This window comes from Argopecten irradians, chromosome 1 (assembly GCF_041381155.1).
Source record: "Argopecten irradians isolate NY chromosome 1, Ai_NY, whole genome shotgun sequence".
In the NCBI taxonomy this organism is placed as follows: Eukaryota; Metazoa; Mollusca; class Bivalvia; order Pectinida; family Pectinidae; genus Argopecten; species Argopecten irradians.
Genome location: NC_091134.1, coordinates 35,093,572 through 35,112,830, shown reverse-complemented (window position 1 = coordinate 35,112,830; position 19,259 = coordinate 35,093,572). Strand labels below are relative to the sequence as shown.

The 19,259-nt window shown below is 35.8% G+C and overlaps 1 protein-coding gene and 1 long non-coding RNA gene across 3 annotated transcripts in view; one reads left to right on the top strand and one right to left on the bottom strand.

The window, feature by feature from the left end:
• Positions 1–1,115, bottom strand: part of LOC138325602 (uncharacterized) — a 47,789-nt gene extending 46,674 nt beyond the window's left edge. Inside the window, exon 1 of the long non-coding RNA XR_011208805.1 lies at positions 708–1,115. This is a non-coding gene — a long non-coding RNA (uncharacterized lncRNA). The remainder of the gene's footprint in view (positions 1–707) is intronic.
• LOC138325571 (sestrin-1-like) overlaps positions 1–19,259 on the top strand; it is a 57,144-nt gene that overhangs the window by 7,740 nt on the left and 30,145 nt on the right. The gene's annotated exons all lie outside the window — the stretch shown is intronic.

Here is a 19,259-nt window from a genome sequence, read left to right as displayed (position 1 = left end):
ACAAGCAGCTGGTCAGTGCTTCAATTTGTATCCTGTAATAATGATGGAACTGAAAGAGGAAAAATACTGAGCTGTCTGTGAATCTTTAAGTTAACCATTCACCCCTGAATACACATTTGAACTCCTCTAATTCAGTAGCTCGTAGAGTCCATTATGAATTTCCAGGGGTCAATAAGGTTAAAAAAGCTTTCTAACCATTCACCCCTGAAGACACATTTGAACTCCTCTAATTCAGTAGCTCGAAGAGTCCATTATGAATTTCCAGGGGTCAATAAGGTTAAAAAAGCTTTCTAACCACAGCGTTCAGTAGCATTTCTCTTTCTTTCAACAATCTTTCTTTTTTACGTCCGTCCCTACTCTGAAATTTGTATAAAACCAAAACTATACAAGCTTCCATTTACCCTGAATACATTTGAAACTTTTCTATATTTCTATATTTTGAGCCAGGAACACATTATTACAAAATGACATTAGACCAGACCTGATAAAACACAGTTAAAGGGATGCCAACCTATAAACAGTCCGAAATGATGCCTATAGCTCTTCAAATGTTTGTGAATCCCAAAGGAAAACCACAAATTCATGCCTCATTTACCTTTTATCGGTGTCCAAAAAACAAGACCACTTTATATTTATGTTTGTTGGTGCTATATGACCCATTGGCCCACATCCCATTACCATTACCCTGCTGGATGTAACATACTTACTTGTGTTGTTGGACTGACAGACAAGTTTATCAGGAACAGGCAGTGTGGGGGGATGTGTTCAGGATCAAAATGACATAGAACTGGCCCTGCCTGATATATATAATCCCTGTATAGACTACTCAGGCTGAACTCTGTTCTCTGGTCAAATGTTTTTGAACCTATTAGTCCATCTAAAGTTCAGAAAGGAAAAGAGACTGAACTAGCTCTGTTGGAAAATGAAGGATGGTAGGTAGAGGTTGCCGTCACAATTAACTAAATGCAACTGGGTTTTTTTTCTGATCCAAGCATTGTCTGATGAATACATGTATATAGAATAATTTACATTTAAATTTTTTTTCTCAATTAATCCAATTGACACAGAGGCCTGATATTAGTTCCATATAGAATATATACCAAGTTTTTTCCTGTGAATGACCTTGACCTTTATCAAATTTCAAGGTAAGTAGTCAAAATTGCTTAACTCTTTCAACATTATCTTTAAACGAGCAATGTCCATTTAATTCATTTATGTTTCCAAGATTAACTTGTTATCATTTTAATAAAATAAAGCATACATTTTCAAGAAAAACAAAAATAAGATATCGCACTATATTACACATATTTAGATAAATGAAGCTCAATAATAACTGATTCATGGACTTTATGTAAATGTTGTACCCTAAATGTTATGTGCAATGTAATGCTTCTCCTATGCCTTGACGTTGAGGGATGCGTCATAGATATACTTAACACAGTCTGGGAAAGATTTGTTTTTCATTTTTTATCTTCTTGTATTTTTACCCAGACACTAGACATCTGTTAGAATGACTTCCATCATTTTATCTGCTGTATGGTAAATGTATTCCGACCTGATTTACACTCATCACAAGGACAGGATGATAAATCCAGCTATGATGTACCTGTTGATAAAGTTGGAAAAAGTTTTAAATACAACAGAATTTCAGCAGATATAATCTAATACATGTACTAGGTTATCTCTCCTTATTTTCAGCCAAGAAATTCACAGCTAACACTTTATTCTAACACCAGATTACCTCCCCTTTTTTCTGTTACAGACTAATACTAGATTTCCCCTTATTTAGTATAAGAATACATCCTAGAAATCCTTACCAGAAAGTTTCTCAGATGTATTCTTATACTAGATTACCTCCCCTTTTATAACACTTTATCCTAACTTTAAATTACCTCCCCTTATTTCAGTTAAGTCTTGTACTTGATTACCTCTCCCATTCTGACACTATATCCTGAGTTCAAATTACCTCCCCTTATTTCTGACTTATACTAGATTATCTCCCACTACTTTCATCTGAGGAGATTTTACAGTCTGATATTATAGAAGCTCAACTTGATCAATAATTCCAATATAATCTAAATACTGATGGCCTATCATATACATATGGATACTTTGAATGCTGAACTAATTCTACATTATTCACGATACATCTCTGTTGTGATTGCTATAGACTTCACCTTATGAGTCACCAAGGAGATTGACCATATATTGAACACACTTTCTGATACATACATCACATTTCATTAGCGGTATCTGATCCTGTTGGCATTGATATAGGAATCTTAAGGGATTCTTCCTGTCTTTTTTTCACAAATGTCCTGTACAATCATCGACTATTGATACACTTGTAATTGCTATGTGTTTTTTCCTTTCCAATTTGGCCTATTGTGTGTGTCAGCAAATTCAATATAAATTCATTTGTATTTTGATGAAAAAGCCATATTTTGCAATTTATTTATTGTCAATAAGATTTGACTTAATTAGTTTTCAATATTTCGCTTCCATTTTAATAAGGATCAAAAGAAATCTTTTGAGATATTCTGCGTCACCATAATTATGGGAAGTGATGTTGAAAATATTTTTTTTCTGATGACACCTTATCTGTCTTTTGACAGTAAAAAAAAGACTTTGAAAATAAATTTGAGAAAACAATTTCATATGAGCTGTTATTCAAATTCATGGTCAATAAATTTAACCTAAATATTCTTTATTGTTATCAGAGAATAGCATTATTGGACAGGTTTGTAACACTTTGGTAACTTGCGGGTATTTATAATTCCCGATACCATTGTTTTTCTTATTTACAATTCTAGATACAATTGTCTCCCCTTCATTTGTGGAAGTTTCCATAAACCATAACATTGGTGTATTATCTTCTTTGAGTAGGTAGACTCGGTGTAAGACAATGAGTGTTCAATAGGGTATGACAAACACCAGTACATTGATAAACTTCAGGTGATATACTGTACCTCACCTTGGCCTTATAATCAAGTCTTTATTCTCAGGCCATTATTACATTTCTTCACCAAAATGTTTGTCAATGGTACTCACACCTACATCTAGCTCAGAACAAAGACATGTGCAACCAAGCAAGAAATCACATTAAAAGGAATTTAATCTGAAGGACACATGCGTCCTTATCAAATTTAAATGCACTCCTTTGGATTAAAAGTTCAATTATTGCGTAAAATCCTAATTTTTTTATTCATGAAAGGATCTGTATATCCTTGGCCTATGATCGAAGTAGACAATAATCAAAGATACCTTGCAGGTTTTAATTGGGCTTTTGTAAATCTTCGTATGATTTTTAGTTCAATTAAATCACAGAATGTTCGGGATAATATGTACTAGTATCGGGTTGAAAGCTTTGAAGTTTTCAGAGTCTTTATAGCTCTATCAATACACCCCTATGACATACACAAATGTGTCCGTATACACCAGAAGAGTTCAGAATCGGACGGGAATTTTCCACTGTCATTGTACTTAAAATGTACAGTACATTTATGTATTGTGTATTATATACCTGTATATTGCCATTGGAAACACACTGCTTCCAAGCTCTGTTTTGTCAAATTTTCTTCGATATATTAAATGGCCTTTTGCACTTTATACCTTCATAAACAAATCATAAAACTTTAAATATGTATATGATACATATCTTTCATTTTAAAAATCAACATTATATTTACCATATGTTAAATGTGATCTGGATCTTTTTTATACCTTATGTTATATATATAGGTATGCAGATTTAGTCAATTTTGAAGTCCAAGACAGTTCTCTATAAAAGTTCTAAAATGAAGAAAGCAAATCTACATGTACTTTACATCACTTGTGAACAATGAATTACCACCTACTGTATAAACTATTTTTAATTTCATAAATATTTTGAGAACATAGATAGGATATTTATATATGATGTACACACATGTACAAATATCAGATAGTTCTTGAACATTTTTTGATACCTAATTGTAACTTAATTGTAAAATACAATTTTCCTTTCTCATTCATTCTGTGTCAGTTTTGAATAGACCTGCTTTCTATCAAATGGTGGCTTTGGAAATTATATCGGTATATATACCAGTACATTGTACATTGTAAATTGCTTGTATTGTCATCTTTGAATGTTTAGACTTCACTTGCTCTTAGCTTCCATTATGGATTTTGTTTTGCTGTTTTTGCCCTAGTTTGCTTAATAATTCACCTAGGGTGGATGACAAATCTCATTCCTTCACAAATCTCATAAATATGTATGGTACAATAAAGATTATTTGATATTCGAGCCTGTGCACTATTTGATATTTGAGTCTGATGATGTAAAACTTTCCACAATGGACATTTAAATGGAAAAAAGGGATTATATAGCCACAGTATTTAAAATTAAACACAAAAAATATCAACTTTGGCATTGGTTCAAGAAGAAATCTTCAAAATGAAAAGTCAAAACTTCTCTATCATATGGAAGGAAAATTTTTCCATTGCAATGTTTGTCTGTCTTTTAGATTGCTGCAAATTCCTCTGGAGTGCTATTCTGGTACATATTTTATGAATGAAAGAAAGATATGTCTATACGTCTAAAAATAGAATCAAATAGATTTTGTTTGTCTTGGCAATAAACAGTTAACAATTAGAGTCGGCCAATCCTTAAATACTTGTGGTCAGTGTAAACGTGATTAACTTACAGTGTGTGCAAGTACTTATAAAACAGAACATGTGGGTGCAGCTTTAACTACACGTGTATTCAGTTGACTTGAACGTCTTATTGCAATTGATGAATTTAAATCACTAAATCACGTTTCATTCCATGTTTTAATCGTAATTTAGATTGAATCTAGCCGGCCCATTGACCAATTATTAAAACCTGTTAAAATATTGGTTTGATCAAATTTTCATTTTAAAACAGAATAAGCAGTCTAACTCATGGCATTTAGCATTCTTTACTAAATCTTTTCATTATAAAATGTATTTGTTTGACATCCTACCTTCAACAGTAAATTTAATATCTATAAGGATTATAGACAAGGCTTTGTTGATTAAAGAAATCCAGAGTTCCCTGTAATAAATCACTGGCTCGCCAAATAGCCAGTATCTGATACCATAGTTATTTGTAGACACCAAATAGAATGCTCGATGCCATGCAGTGAACATGTTAAGATTATACTGAGAAGCTTTACTCTTTAATTACTATATAAAATATTTCATTATTTTCACCCTTGTGACTGTTATTCCTGTATCATTATCAAAAATTTTATTAAGAAATAAACCAATACCCAGTCTTTACTCCATCTGACAGTTCAGCCAAATTGAATTACTAACCAAATGATCTACCATTGTCCAGCATTAAGCCCACCCCCTACTTTGTGTCAGAATTTATGTGCAGATGCCTTGGGTTATTACAAGATAAATATGGTTATCACTCTTTTCACACATAAAAAAGGTTTATTGGACACAAAAAGTGGAGTTATAAAATTAATGGAACTGTTTGATGAGATTATAACTCCAAGGTACTTTCAATATCACCAACTACATGCAGTAATTATTTCCAAACTTCATGGATATTTAACTTTTCCTTTTTTGTTGGTTTTATTTTGCATTGATTTTCAACAGACCTTTCTTTGTAATTAATTTTGTTTTCAAATCTTTAGATGCTTGATCTTTACTTCATAATCAAAAGAATATTCTGTACCAGAAATATATTGATGTTCTTTCATCATAGAGCCTCAATGGTAGACAAGTTATTCTGATACAGGTGTTGGGAGAGGAGAATCTACAGGGAGGCATACTGTGTTAATGGGCTACTGGCATGGGAAGGTGAATAGACTATGAAGTCAAGCACTAACTGTGTAAAATGTATTAAGGAATGATGCAAGAATTTCACACTCTTGGGTCATGGCCTCTTTAACTGTATAGCTTTCTCTGGGACTTCACTACTATAGGTACTGTTACTAAGTTAGTATGAATAATGAGCAGGGAATGGAAAGATCTCAATGATACAGAAAGATGAAAAAGGTTACATGTGTTTTGTAGACAAGAGAGATCCTGAGAGACAGGAGCTGTTGAGTTATAAAAAATGTACAGTCAAAATTAGAATATATGAATTCAATAAAAACAACAAAATGTTTTGATGATCATTATTTAAGTTAACTCATCCACCCCTGAAAATTCAAAATGAACTCTTCTGGTCTTTGAACTAGACCAGTTCAAATGTGGCTTCAGGGGTGAATAAGTTATACAGTAGTTAAATGATAGCCACCTGAAACTCTCCACATGTCCTCTATCAAGTAACTGCATCTGTAACTTTAATTCTCCAGAAACATTATGTAACAGTATGTCATGCATTAAAAAACCTCTCTTGACCTTGAGAGTGGAGGTCATATACTATGTGACACCTGTATACTGTAAAGTCATCATGTCACTATCATTTTACCACTTAATGGGATGTAGAATGTTGTGTATTGTTGACAAGAGTATATACAGAAGAATATGATATATTTAGAATATTTTGATGGGGACATACTTGAGGCTCCTATATTCAGCCCTCATTACAATCTATTCTGACATCTAGATGTAAGCACCATGTCAGCTTAACACCCAATTGGATGACAAAATCTTTTTAAAATCCAATTTAGATATCTTTGCTAGGAACAAATGTTACCTGTGTCAGAGAAATACTAGAAGATCAGGACATATGTATATGCTGAGATTGGAGTTTTGTGGCCTTGACCTTTGTATATAACTGCACTAGATCCTGGTATATAAGGTGATGGATTACATAGTCAGCTTGCCTCACTCAATGACACTTTATTAAATCACTTTAGATGTGGCCTGATCCAAAGTATCCTTATACTGTTAAAGCATTGTTAGCTTGTTCTCTTATATGTTATATGGCTTTATATGGCCTCCAATCTCCCGAAGTATCCTTATACTGTTTAAGTTTTGTTAGCTTGCTGTCTCATATGTGATGTGGCCTGATCTGAAATAAAGTGTCCCTACAATCTGAAAGCTTGTTAGTTTGCTAATATATATATCATCAATGCTTGATCATTTTGACTAAAATCTTGCAGTTTGCATCTGTAATTTCACATTTAAATGTCAGAACTAACTTAGGCAATCTTTCCAAAGGATTATTACAAAAATGATGGAATTGTTAGCTAAAACTTTTTACTCTGTTTCCTTAATGTCCTCTAGGTTTCTAAGCTTCTTAGGAGGTGGCCAGATCTTGTTGTGACCTTTCGAGAAAAAGCCTTATTAGCTTTCTGTTTAAAAAAGCTGGTGCCATAAAAAAAGCTACTGTACTGTACTCATTCATATACATATTGCTTCTAATTAATATACTACTCATGTAATTATGTTGTAATTTGAAGGCTACCTGATTCCATTAGAATTGAATTCACAATGGAAGATTGATAAAAAATATATTTAATACCTGATACATAAAGGGTATTCAGTGGATGTCGACTAATTATAGCCAAATCTTTAATAAATTTATGTATGTAGAGCACATATATGTTTATTTGACGCTGAATAACAGTAGACTGTCACAACAAATGATTTTGAATTACTTTCTGGTGGTGTTAATTACTCATTAAATTTTCTACAAATAATGTGATTCATTAACTACATTATCCTTCCTTTCTTAATTAGGTCAATCGGTCAGCAAACATGTTTAATTTTGATTGACAGATATTTAGATAATTATCATTACTGCATGTGGGACAGTCCATAAATATGATCAATGCACCTAAACTTATGAAAGTTCTATAAAATTGAAGCTGTTCGATTATGCATTCCATATTGACATTTTTACAGAGTTATCTGCCCTTGTGTGTAAATAATTATTGTGTCATAGGGTCATTTGAAGGTGTGTGTATGTAAATAATTATTGTGTCATGGGGTCATTTGAAGGTGTGTGTAAACTTTGCCGTTAATTACCGTAAATTTCCTAAAAAAATGGCTTTGCGCTTTATAACACAATGCCATGACGTAACAATCAGTATCTACCCTTAGTATACCTACCCACAAGGGCAGATAACTGTATCAAATAATTACAGAATATATGTAGGTGTATATGTGTATTGGCTATAGTTAACCTCTTTCTAGCCTTATTACTTCCAATATGACAGAACACAATAGTGCAATAGTGAGGTGTGAGATTGGCCCTAAACATGGTACAGACAACATGCTTTCTTCAACTTTCTTCCTTGATTTCTTGTGAATGCTGCTTAACTCCCTGCAAGGTGCTTGCCAACAATAAATGTCTGATTCAAACTGGGGCAAAGGTCAAAGGTCAAGGCTGTTTGTAAGAAGAGACATGATGTGTGTGTGTGTGAGATGTGCATGGATTTCCTGTGAAGGTGCATTGGTTCTGCCAGCATGCTGACAACCCAATTACTTAAATCTGTTAATTTTGGTAAATAGTGCAACACTTTATAGTGCAATGTCAAGGTCACCTGGACTGTTCACACAGAATATTCCTGTCTGATGCAGCTTCTGTTGCTATATGACAAGGAAAGGTTATAGGTCAAGTTCTGGTAAAAGTACCAGTGAGCAAATTGCAAGAGAAGTTTGTTGTTTAGTACTCGGTATTTAATGCATAACAACACACACAAATCAGCAGAAACTGGAGTTATACTTGGCAAGTTGTGGGAAGAAAGAGCTGTTTTTGTGTAGTGTTGGTGCCAAGAGTTGTAAAGCGAAATTAATGGGCCAATTTATATCAAGTGTCAAGGATCAGAAGTATTCTCTTATCATTAATAATTAAAAGATTTTATTGAATATATTGTTAGTGCAATTTGTTAAGCATAAAATATGATATCCATTAAATCATATCATTAGTGTTTTCACTCGTACAATTAGAAAGACTGAGGGAGAAATAATGTACACAGATCTGAGTTCTTGTTTGTAACTTAAGGCAGGGGCCTCGGGGACTTTGGTGACTTTGTTTGCTTCGGACTGGCTGTGTGGTTAAGATGTTCAGACATATCACCACAAGCCTTAATTCCACCTCTGGGTACTGAGTTTGGTTCCATGTATTTTTCTCTGGGTACTCCAACTTTCCACTACAAATAAACTGGGCACATCCATAATGATTCTGGGTGTTAATGGGATGTTAGACCAATCAATCCAGACCTATCAAGGCTGAATTACTGTTTGGTCAGACACAAAACAACGAAGGGAGCTGAACCCTGACTTCTTGTAATCAAGAAAATTGGACTGGGTTTAGACTAGCAGTTTCATTGACATAGACTAGTAAAGACTACCTGGTCGACCATTAGAGATTCTCAGTGACACACATTTTAGAACTTGACAGGTTATTTACATTGTTCATTATGTTTAAATCTGACCTATAAATAGAATGGTATGGCAGCCATACTAGTCTAAAACTGGCACATGTAAAACTTCAAGTGCTCTATATATATATATGTACCCAGTTAAAAAGCATTTAATAATATATAATAGCCATTGACTTTATAGGTCTATACCATCTGAGTTTAGAGTTTAGAAAAAACTAACCTGGCAACAGATGATATGTAAAATTCACAGAGGTTAACTTTAAAGATGATACCTTACGATACACAATATCACCTGACTCCGGGTACTGTGTATTTAATGTACCTGTTCATCTGAACTGTCATCTTTAAGTTCCCTGTGTTATACAGTCAATAGATCAACAAACTAACCTAATGAATGATGAGCCCATGATTATCCTACTTACTATGATAATTAGTTATGGCCTTATTTCATCATCCAGCTTATCGACTGGTGTTTGGTGTTCGACCTAGTGAATGTTACACGTGCATGTGGTACACGTGATGTGCAGAGATAAGTGTGTATCACACACACACACACACACACACTAGGGTATACATGTACATTCTGATGGTGATGCAACCCACTGGGGTATCTCAGAAGTCAATAGTGGGAGGTAATGCCACTGGTAACACCTCACACATCTGCTCCCTCTCCTTCTCCTCCTCTCATTCTCCCCATCCCTTCTGCTCCATTGTCTTACACCCTTTGATCCCTTTCTTTGAAGTCCCATGCCTTGCACCACTATGCACCTTTTAATGGCTGTCCCAATCCCCCTAACTCCTCTCCAACTCTGTCCTGTTGGATAGTCTCTGTCCCTCCTTTCTAACCCTTTTCTTCTTCATTTTCCTCTACTCTTTTCCTCTTCTCCTTTTCTTAATCTCAGCCTGCACCCTCCTTGCCATCCTTCTTTCCCTTTCTACAGTTCCTCCCTTCTCTGCATTCTCCACATCAATTCCCTCCTTTCTGAACCTTTCTTACTCTCTTCTCACCTCTGTTTATCCTGCCTCCCTTTCTCTCCCTCTCCCTACCATGGCTCACTCTCTTTCTTCCATTCTACCCCTCCTCTGCTCACTGCTTTCTCTGTTCCTTCTAATATACTCATCCCTTTTACTTTCGATTTTTTTTTGCCCCCTCCCCCTCACTGCCAATGCTCCCCTTCCTGTGTCTCACCTCCCTTCAGACTATCTCCCCTCCTCCCAATGCTCCCCCCTCACCCCCCAACATTCCAGGGAAGTTTATATGAATATCTAGGTGAGGATGATGAAAGAGATCACTTCCATCTCAATGCTATAGCCTTGATATTGGTGTACAATTGGTAGGGAAATGAGATAAGTTACATATGTAGCATAAAATCAGCAGGAAGGAAAGACCTGTCTGACTGCCTGATTGAGCCCCACTGATGTTTTCTGTATGCTGTTTTATCAGGTCGGAAACAATATATTACCCACAAATTTTAGAATGTGATGAAATATTCCTGATCATACAACCCCTCCTCGCTTTATAGCCTTCAGAAAAGCTTATCTGACTTGCATAGTTAATCAAAAGATGTACTTCTTATTTATGTAATTAATCAAAAGATGTATTTCTTACTTAGGTAATTAATCAAAAGCTTGTACATTTCAAATGTATCTTTCAAATCTACTACAGCTAACTGTACACAACAACTAACATGATATTTATACCACAAAGTCATAAAGAGAGAAGCTAAAAGGTCAAACGAATGAGGGATTTAGGAAGGACACTTTGTAACCAGATCTATTTATCATTTATTGAATTATCTCCCCTTTCTTTGATCTTGAGCAGAACACTATTGATAGTTGTAATGTTTTAGTGAATTGTTTCCAATTTTTGTCAGAATGAATTTATTTTCAATCTCACAAAATTATCAATAAAATGGAATAATGAATTTGCTCTGTGCATTATTCTTTATGTGAATCCAGCATAGGGTCATGATGATTGAAAAAAAAAAGATATAAATTTAAGGAGGATATAGTATAAAGTATAGATAAATGTATAACCTTTTTCATAAAAAAATGATTTTATTATATTTGACAGATGCTAAAATGATGGTTAGTATTACTTCATTGCTGCAGATAATTGAAAATCCAGTCTTAGATTTTTGCTGAGGTCAGCAAATTTAAATTTGTAGCCAGAAATTTACACCCTTGTGCGATATCATTGAGTGTATAATGTGAGTAATTGATTTTGTTGGATGAAACGTCAGTGTGATAATTGGTTTGTGTTGTACAGGAACTGTTCCTTATCATTTCTGTAGAGCTTTCATATCACATGACCTTCGACAAACACTACCTGAACTTTAATAAACAGCCTTTCAGTTGAATCTGTTCTGTGTTATTGAGTAAAATAAATATACAGTAAATGAAGGAGAAGTTATATCTAAATGACAATTTGTATATTTTCTTGTTACATATATGAAATATTCAATAAAGGAGAGGGAGAGCTGTGAGTTCCACTTCAGTCACTCTCTGCTAGATCTGATTCAAAAATAGGAGACTGTAAATATAAGAGCTTGTGGAAGAATATAGAGGGACAAAAAATTAATTTTGATTCAAAGCAACAAAGCAACTATGGCCATGCATGCTCACTGTATAGTACTTTGAGGAAGGATGGTGATATAGCTAGTCAATAATTGGTATCACTGAACTTAACCTCTCCTAGACTTTAAAGCTGAAAAGATCAAATTTTATCAGTAAGGTCTGGATCATTCCCTAGCAATCCTGATCTGACAAAATCTATTTATAAATATGTAAGTAGTGTGAAGCTGATTCGAGATGAAGAAATACAAATTTGTACAAATAAATGACTTTGACCTTGACTTGATCTCCTTTGGGTAATAATATAGTGGATCTCCAAAAATGCCGACCCCGATAGTTTAATAGTCTGGAAGGAAATCCCGACCCCAATAGTCTGATAGTCTGGACCCCAACCCCGATAGTCTGGAGGAAATCCCGACCCCGATAGTCTGATTGTCAGGACGGAAATCCCGATCCTGATAGTCTGGACGGATATCAGGACCCCGATAGTCTGATAGTCTGGATGGAAATCCCGACCCCGATAGTCTGATAATCTGGATGGAAATCCCGACCCCGATAGTCTGATAGTCTGGATGGAAATCCCGACCCCGATAGTCTGATAATCTGGATCCCGACCCCGATAGTCTGGATCCCAACCCTGATAGTCTGGATCCCGACCCCGATAGTCTGATAGTCTGGATCCCGACCCTGATAGTCTGGATCCCGACCCCGATAGTCTGATAGTCTGGACGGAAAATCCTGACCCCGATAGTCTGATAATCTGGATCCCGACCCCGATAGTCTGGATCCCGACCCCGATAGTCTGGATCCCGACCCTGATAGTCTGGATCCCGACCCCGATAGTCTGATAATCTGGATCCCGACCCCGATAGTCTGATAATCTGGATCCCGACCCCGATATATCTGGATCCCGACCCCGATATCTGGATCCCGACCCCGATAGTCTGATAATCTGGATCCCGACCCCGATAATCTGGATCCCGACCCCGATAGTCTGATAATCTGGATCCCGACCCCGATAATCTGGATCCCAACCCCGATAGTCTGGATCCCGACCCCGATAATCTGATGATCTGGATCCCGACCCCGATAATCTGGATCCCGACCCCGATAATCTGGATCCGACCACGACCGACCCCGATAGTCTGATAGTCTGGATCCCGACCCCGATAGTCTGATAGTCTGGATCCCGACCCCGATAGTCTGATAGTCTGGATCCCGACCCCAATAGTCTGATAGTCTGGACGGAAATCCCGACCCCGATAGTCTGACAGTCTGGATCCCGACCCCAATAGTCTGATAGTCTGGATATCCCGACCCGATAGTCTGATAGTCTGGACGGATATCCGACCCCGATAGTCTGATAGGAAATCCCGACCCCGATAGTCTGATAGGAAATCCCGACCCCGATAGTCTGATAGTCTGGATCCCGACCCCGATAGTCTGATAGTCTGGATCCCGACCCCAATAATCTGACAGTCTTGACGGAAATCCCGACCCCGATAGTCTGACAGTCTGGATCCCGACCCTGATAGTCTGATAGTCTGGACGGATATCCGGACCCCGATAGTCTGATAGTCTGGATCCCGACCCCGATAGTCTGATAGGAAATCCCGACCCCGATAGTCTGATAGGAAATCCCGACCCCGATAGTCTGATAGTCTGGATCCGACCCCCGATAGTCTGATAGTCTGGATCCCGACCCTGATACTCTGTTAGTCTGGACGGAAATCCCGACCCCGATAGTCTGACAGTCTGGATCCCGACCCTGATAGTCTGATAGTCTGGACGGATATCCGGACCCCGATAGTCTGATAGTCTGGATCCCGACCCCGATAGTCTGATAGGAAATCCCGACCCCGATAGTCTGATAGTCTGGATCCCGACCCCAATAGTCTGATAGTCTGGACGGAAATCCCGACCCCGATAGTCTGATAGTCTGGATCCCGACCCCAATAATCTGACAGTCTGGACGGAAATCCCGACCCCGATAGTCTGATAGTCTGGATCCCGACCCAGATAGTCTGATAGTCTGGACGGAAATCCTGACCCCGATAATCTGATAGTCTGGATCCTGACCCCAATAATCTGACAGTCTTGACGGAAATCCCGACCCCGATAGTCTGACAGTCTGGATCCCGACCCTGATAGTCTGATAGTCTGGACGGATATCCCGACCCCGATAGTCTGATAGTCTGGATCCCGACCCCTATAGTCTGATAGGAAATCCCGACTCCGATAGTCTGATAGTCTGGATCCCGACCCCAATAGTCTGACAGTCTGGATGGAAATCCCGACCCCGATAGTCTAATATATATAGTCTGGACGGAAATCCTGACCCCGATTGCCTGATAGTCTGGACGGAAATCCCGACCCAGATAGTCTGATAGTCTGGACGGAAATCCTGACCCCGATAGTCTGATAGTCTGGACGGAAATGTTAGGGAACAGATTACTGTATCATTACATATTGACTGCAAGAACACAGAATTCGGCAGTCTGTAAAATTTGTCATCTGGACAGTTTAGGTTTTGATAGAAGGTGTCCAGAATTTCGAGGGTTCACTGTTATGTGAAAGTCATTTAGCTCCCTGAAGTAAAAAAGGGAGATAACTGCATCAAATATTTTATATATATGATTGATTTTCATGGTATTATCCACCATTAATCTACAGGAGTGTTAAAACTAGGCAAAGTTTTTGTAGCTATCAATTATTCACCTTTTCAATTGTTTTCCTGTACAAACTTAACTGTCTCTGCCACATCATGCCTCATAAAAACAGGTAATGAGGGTTTCTAAAGTCTCGTAAATCATTATTTCTGAGATGATGCGGGTGAAATTGATAAAATGTGGTTATATTATTATGAAGAATCCCACAGTATGGTGACTGAGAAATCCATAGAGAGTTAACGTTTGTATGATATATTATGGTTTAGTTCATCAGGATTGTTGTGCTTGAAGTCCGATTCCGTTGTATTTCTGACATTAATGCTATACATATATATACTGACTTAATGAGATCCATATTTGTCTAAAAATGTCAAAAAGAAATCGATTCGTGTAATTTGATCATAAAAATATGTAAGATAGCTTTTAATTTTTTGTCGATTTGACACAAATAGGTGTTAAATTATATAGCATGTAATATTGGCCGAACGATTTTACAAGATATACATTGTATAATAGGATATAGTGTTAGCTTATTGATTATGTATACAATTTTCCAATAAGTCTCCTGTAACTTTCCGCTGATGATGTCATTTTGCCTGACCATCATCCACATAGCAAGTTATCAATGTATCGATTCGAGCCAGGTACAAATAGATTGGTCCCGCACAGGAAGTGAAGTATTGCCAATTTCACTTACTTTGAACTTATGGATAATGAATTAGATTACAAAGTCCATTACATAGCTACGTGGAGAGCTAGAAAATTGCAGACAATAATGTAATCTTGAAGCTATATGGTATGAAAAGGGGAAGTTACTCCTTGGTTGCTTGTGTCTAATGTATTGCTTAAACTCTAAGGTATATATATAATTCACTAAAATATAGATCATTGTAATCTTTTACTTTTCAATTTTAGGCATTATAAAATGCCTTAATAATGGGATTAACCCAAAATTAGGGTTATCAACTTATCATAGGGTAAAATAAAAGGTTAATTTCCTGGAATAAGGAGGTGGTTTATTGCCAAAAATGATGGTCATTATTTGACACCCTGAATATTTGATAACACTGACAACCATGATAAGACACCTCTGCCCAATAATTAAAGTTTCATCTTAGGGCTAACTGTTTGACACCCTGAATAATTTACATGACAATTCTATCAAACTCTTATTAATCACTCCTGAAGACACATTTAAGCTCTTCTAAATCAAAGACTAGACCACCAGTCCATTATGAATATAAGGGGTGAATAATTTCAATGAACTTTGTAAGCTGATGATGGAACGTTAAGTAAAATAAACTTAACTCAATAAAACTTCATTCTTTAAAACAGTTGAAATTCTCTATATCTCAAACCTGTGTTGAATTTTGATTTGGCAGAGTTGTCTTTAAAACCAGTTAGTTTTCGAATTATGCTATTATTTATCTGAGAAAGTTTACTAAAACAAAAATAATTTTTACTCTTCTCAACAAAAACATTACATAGCAATCAATACCTGTATGCTGTTAATATGAGGTGCAGAAGAAAGCACTCAATATCTTCAAGTTTCAAGGTTTTTCTTGGCATAAACACTTTGGGCTCATCAAATACCTAAGCACTCCCAGAACATTTGAAGTTTATGGTCCCTGGCTTAGAATGTATACCAACAAAGCTTTGTTAAGTTTAATTTTAACTGGTTGGTATGTGGGTTCGTCATTAGCTACATATCCCCCACCCCTCGTCTCATCCATCTTCATGTAATCATCAGGAATCCAGGAACATCTAAACACATCATCGTCACCTCTGGTAGAACTATGCAAGGTCATCTTGTTTAGTTTCAATGGAATCCCTAAAAAGAAATTCAGATTTTTTTTTCCATTTTAACTTTAAGCACTTAATTTAATAGCTCTTTCAATTTATTTTTTTCTTTTTCTTTAAGGAAGCAATTTTTTAAATCAATTTTCTTTTGCTTTGATGTTTTATGTATAAGGTGATTCATATAAAAGTGTTGCTAGGATACACGAGCCTCATCTTGGTGTAAAGAAATAAATTTTATTTTCTATGGTGCCTCCTTTAACAGACAGGGCACGCCTGCACACCAATTTGTTAAACATGTGATAGACATGGTCTCCAAAGTTTGTACTGGTGAATTTGAAGCCCATATGTTATTTGGAAAGGATGATGTGGTTAATGTAATGGCTGAGCATCTCAGATATTGATTTTCCTTACAAGGAATGTGCTGAAAGTACTTTCATGTTGAGTAGCAATAGTGCTGAATATCAAAATATTCTGTTCTTTATGTCACACAAACTTTGACCTAGCTGTACAAAATCCTGAGTGCATTCAAACAAAAGCAGTAACTTCATCAAGAATGCTTGTTCATGTGACCATAAAAGATAAAAGGTGCATCATTTAAGAACATTTGTTCAAGATGCAGGTTGGTGGTCAGTGGCCAGTGGCCAGCCAACATAGCTAATATGTCATGGTGACTTGGTCCTCTACTGTCTCTGGGTTGTGTTTCTCGATGCAGAAACTCCTCGAGGAAGATGGAGAGAAGGCCATAAGTAGATGGAGAGAAGGCCTGATGTTTGTAGACTGGCCACCTGAGTCTCTAGAATATTACAAACATCACTAAAATTTGGCTTGATTATTTTTGCCTCTCTTAAATGTCTTGATTCTAGCTATATACAAATTGTCAAACTAGGGGCAAATAACCTAGAATTAGAACTCTGCTGAGACAGTATTGATTAACAACTTTAAAAGTTCTCAAAATTCTCAAAATAATTGAAAAATTAATGTTCTATCATTAGTATGAATGACGAGCTGTATATACATGTAATTTACAAATTCAAAATAACCTATCCAGGGACTTTGTGGGGTGCATTTGGGGATGGAGAAAAGTATGTCCTCTCCCCAAGAGAAATTTTGCTGTATTTTCAGTTTTTTACCATTTTAATATTTTCTCAATTCAAGAAAAGAGTCATTTAAATATATGTATTTTAGTAAAGAATAAATATTCTATTTTCCCAAATCTGTCAAATCGAAAGGTAACTGGCCCCTGACATTATAATAATTAACTAGTAACAGTCCTCCACGGTTTGGCAGGATGAATGACCATAAATTAAAGTATACATTATGGCACAGGTCCTCAATTTCTCTTTAATGGATATAACGAGAAAGGAGGTCAGAATAACAAAATTCTCAATAGCTATCAAATTAGTAATCCTTCATCATTCTGTCCAATTTGTATCCATCACAATCGGCCAGGGAAATAATTGTACAGTATGGTAACACCACCAGCCTTGTACTGTACTTGTAATAAATACTGTACTGGTGATTCGTCAAACATTTACAATCAGAAACATCGCACCACAGGCAACAGCATAGAAGGTGTAGAAAGAAATTATATTGATTGTCTTGGTTGTGTGCAATTTAGCAACAAAAGTATATGAATATAATTTGACCTGATTAACATTTGCCCGTTTCTGAATTCGTAAAATCATCACTAAAATCTTATCTCTACACGGAGCTGTTGACCCAAATCTCAAACAAAGGGGAGATAATCAATAATTTAAGGGGATATATTCGGTTCAATCAATTATCAGATCAGGATGGGATACAGATATAAATATTTGTTTTAAGTGTAAAATATGCAATAAAAAATAAATTCTGTACTTTGTTCAATATAAAATGGTTCGTCGATCAGCCTTCTACGTTCTGGGAATAGGCTTCAAAATGCATTTCCACAACCAAAAATGGTCTGTCTATGTTTAGAGACTGAACATTAAATTGAATTGATTGCATGTAGAGATGCAATGTTTGTTTTCTTTATCCCATTTTGAAAATTAATTTTATGGTATATGACCTAGGAAAATTGCGCCAGCTTGCTAGATTTTGATAATTTCATTTGCATAATCTAATTAAACTAAAATGTATCTATACTTTGAGCATTTGGAAAAAAAAAAATGATTTGATAACATGGCCTACCAAAATTGCCACTTCCATACATAAATGTTTATAGAACAGAAATTGTTTTGTTTTAATATAAATCACACAATTTCTTATAAGAAAACAATTTAAAGACTAGCAGCTAAAGTACAAAATGGCCATGCAGTTCTCTCTGCAGTGGTCTACATACATATATGCTGCTGCTGACACATGTATTATATCTAGGTTCTGAAGGGAAATGTATAATTATTTAAACAAAGTGTATATTATGGTGACACTTTACATTAACCCACATATCTTGAATTGTTGGTTTGGAAGATAGATGGTAGTGGTTGTTTTTTGTTGTTGTTTATATAGCCATAATAATCACTGTACCTAAAGGTAATTTGTGTTTTATTCAAATAAAGTGAATTTGGAAAAAGAAGATGTAAATATTTACAATTTTGTTTTATAATGATGTTATACAGTACTGCATGTGCCCTCTTTACAGCTATATATCCATTGTCATGCAGACTTACCAAGTTTGGCCTTGAACTTATGACCCTAAGAGGACTTTGTCAGAAAAGACCACTAAATTAAGTCTTAGACTTTCTGACAAATAAAATAAAGTAATGAAAAAACAGTACTTGGGTATTTGTAAAAAAAACAAAAGGTTAAATAACACGTAAATATTTGTATGTTTTAATCAGTAAGGTTTAAGATTGGGCCCAATCCTTTAGTATTATTATTTACTAATATTATCAGATTGGGCCCAATCCTTTAGTATTATTATTTACTAATATTATCAGAT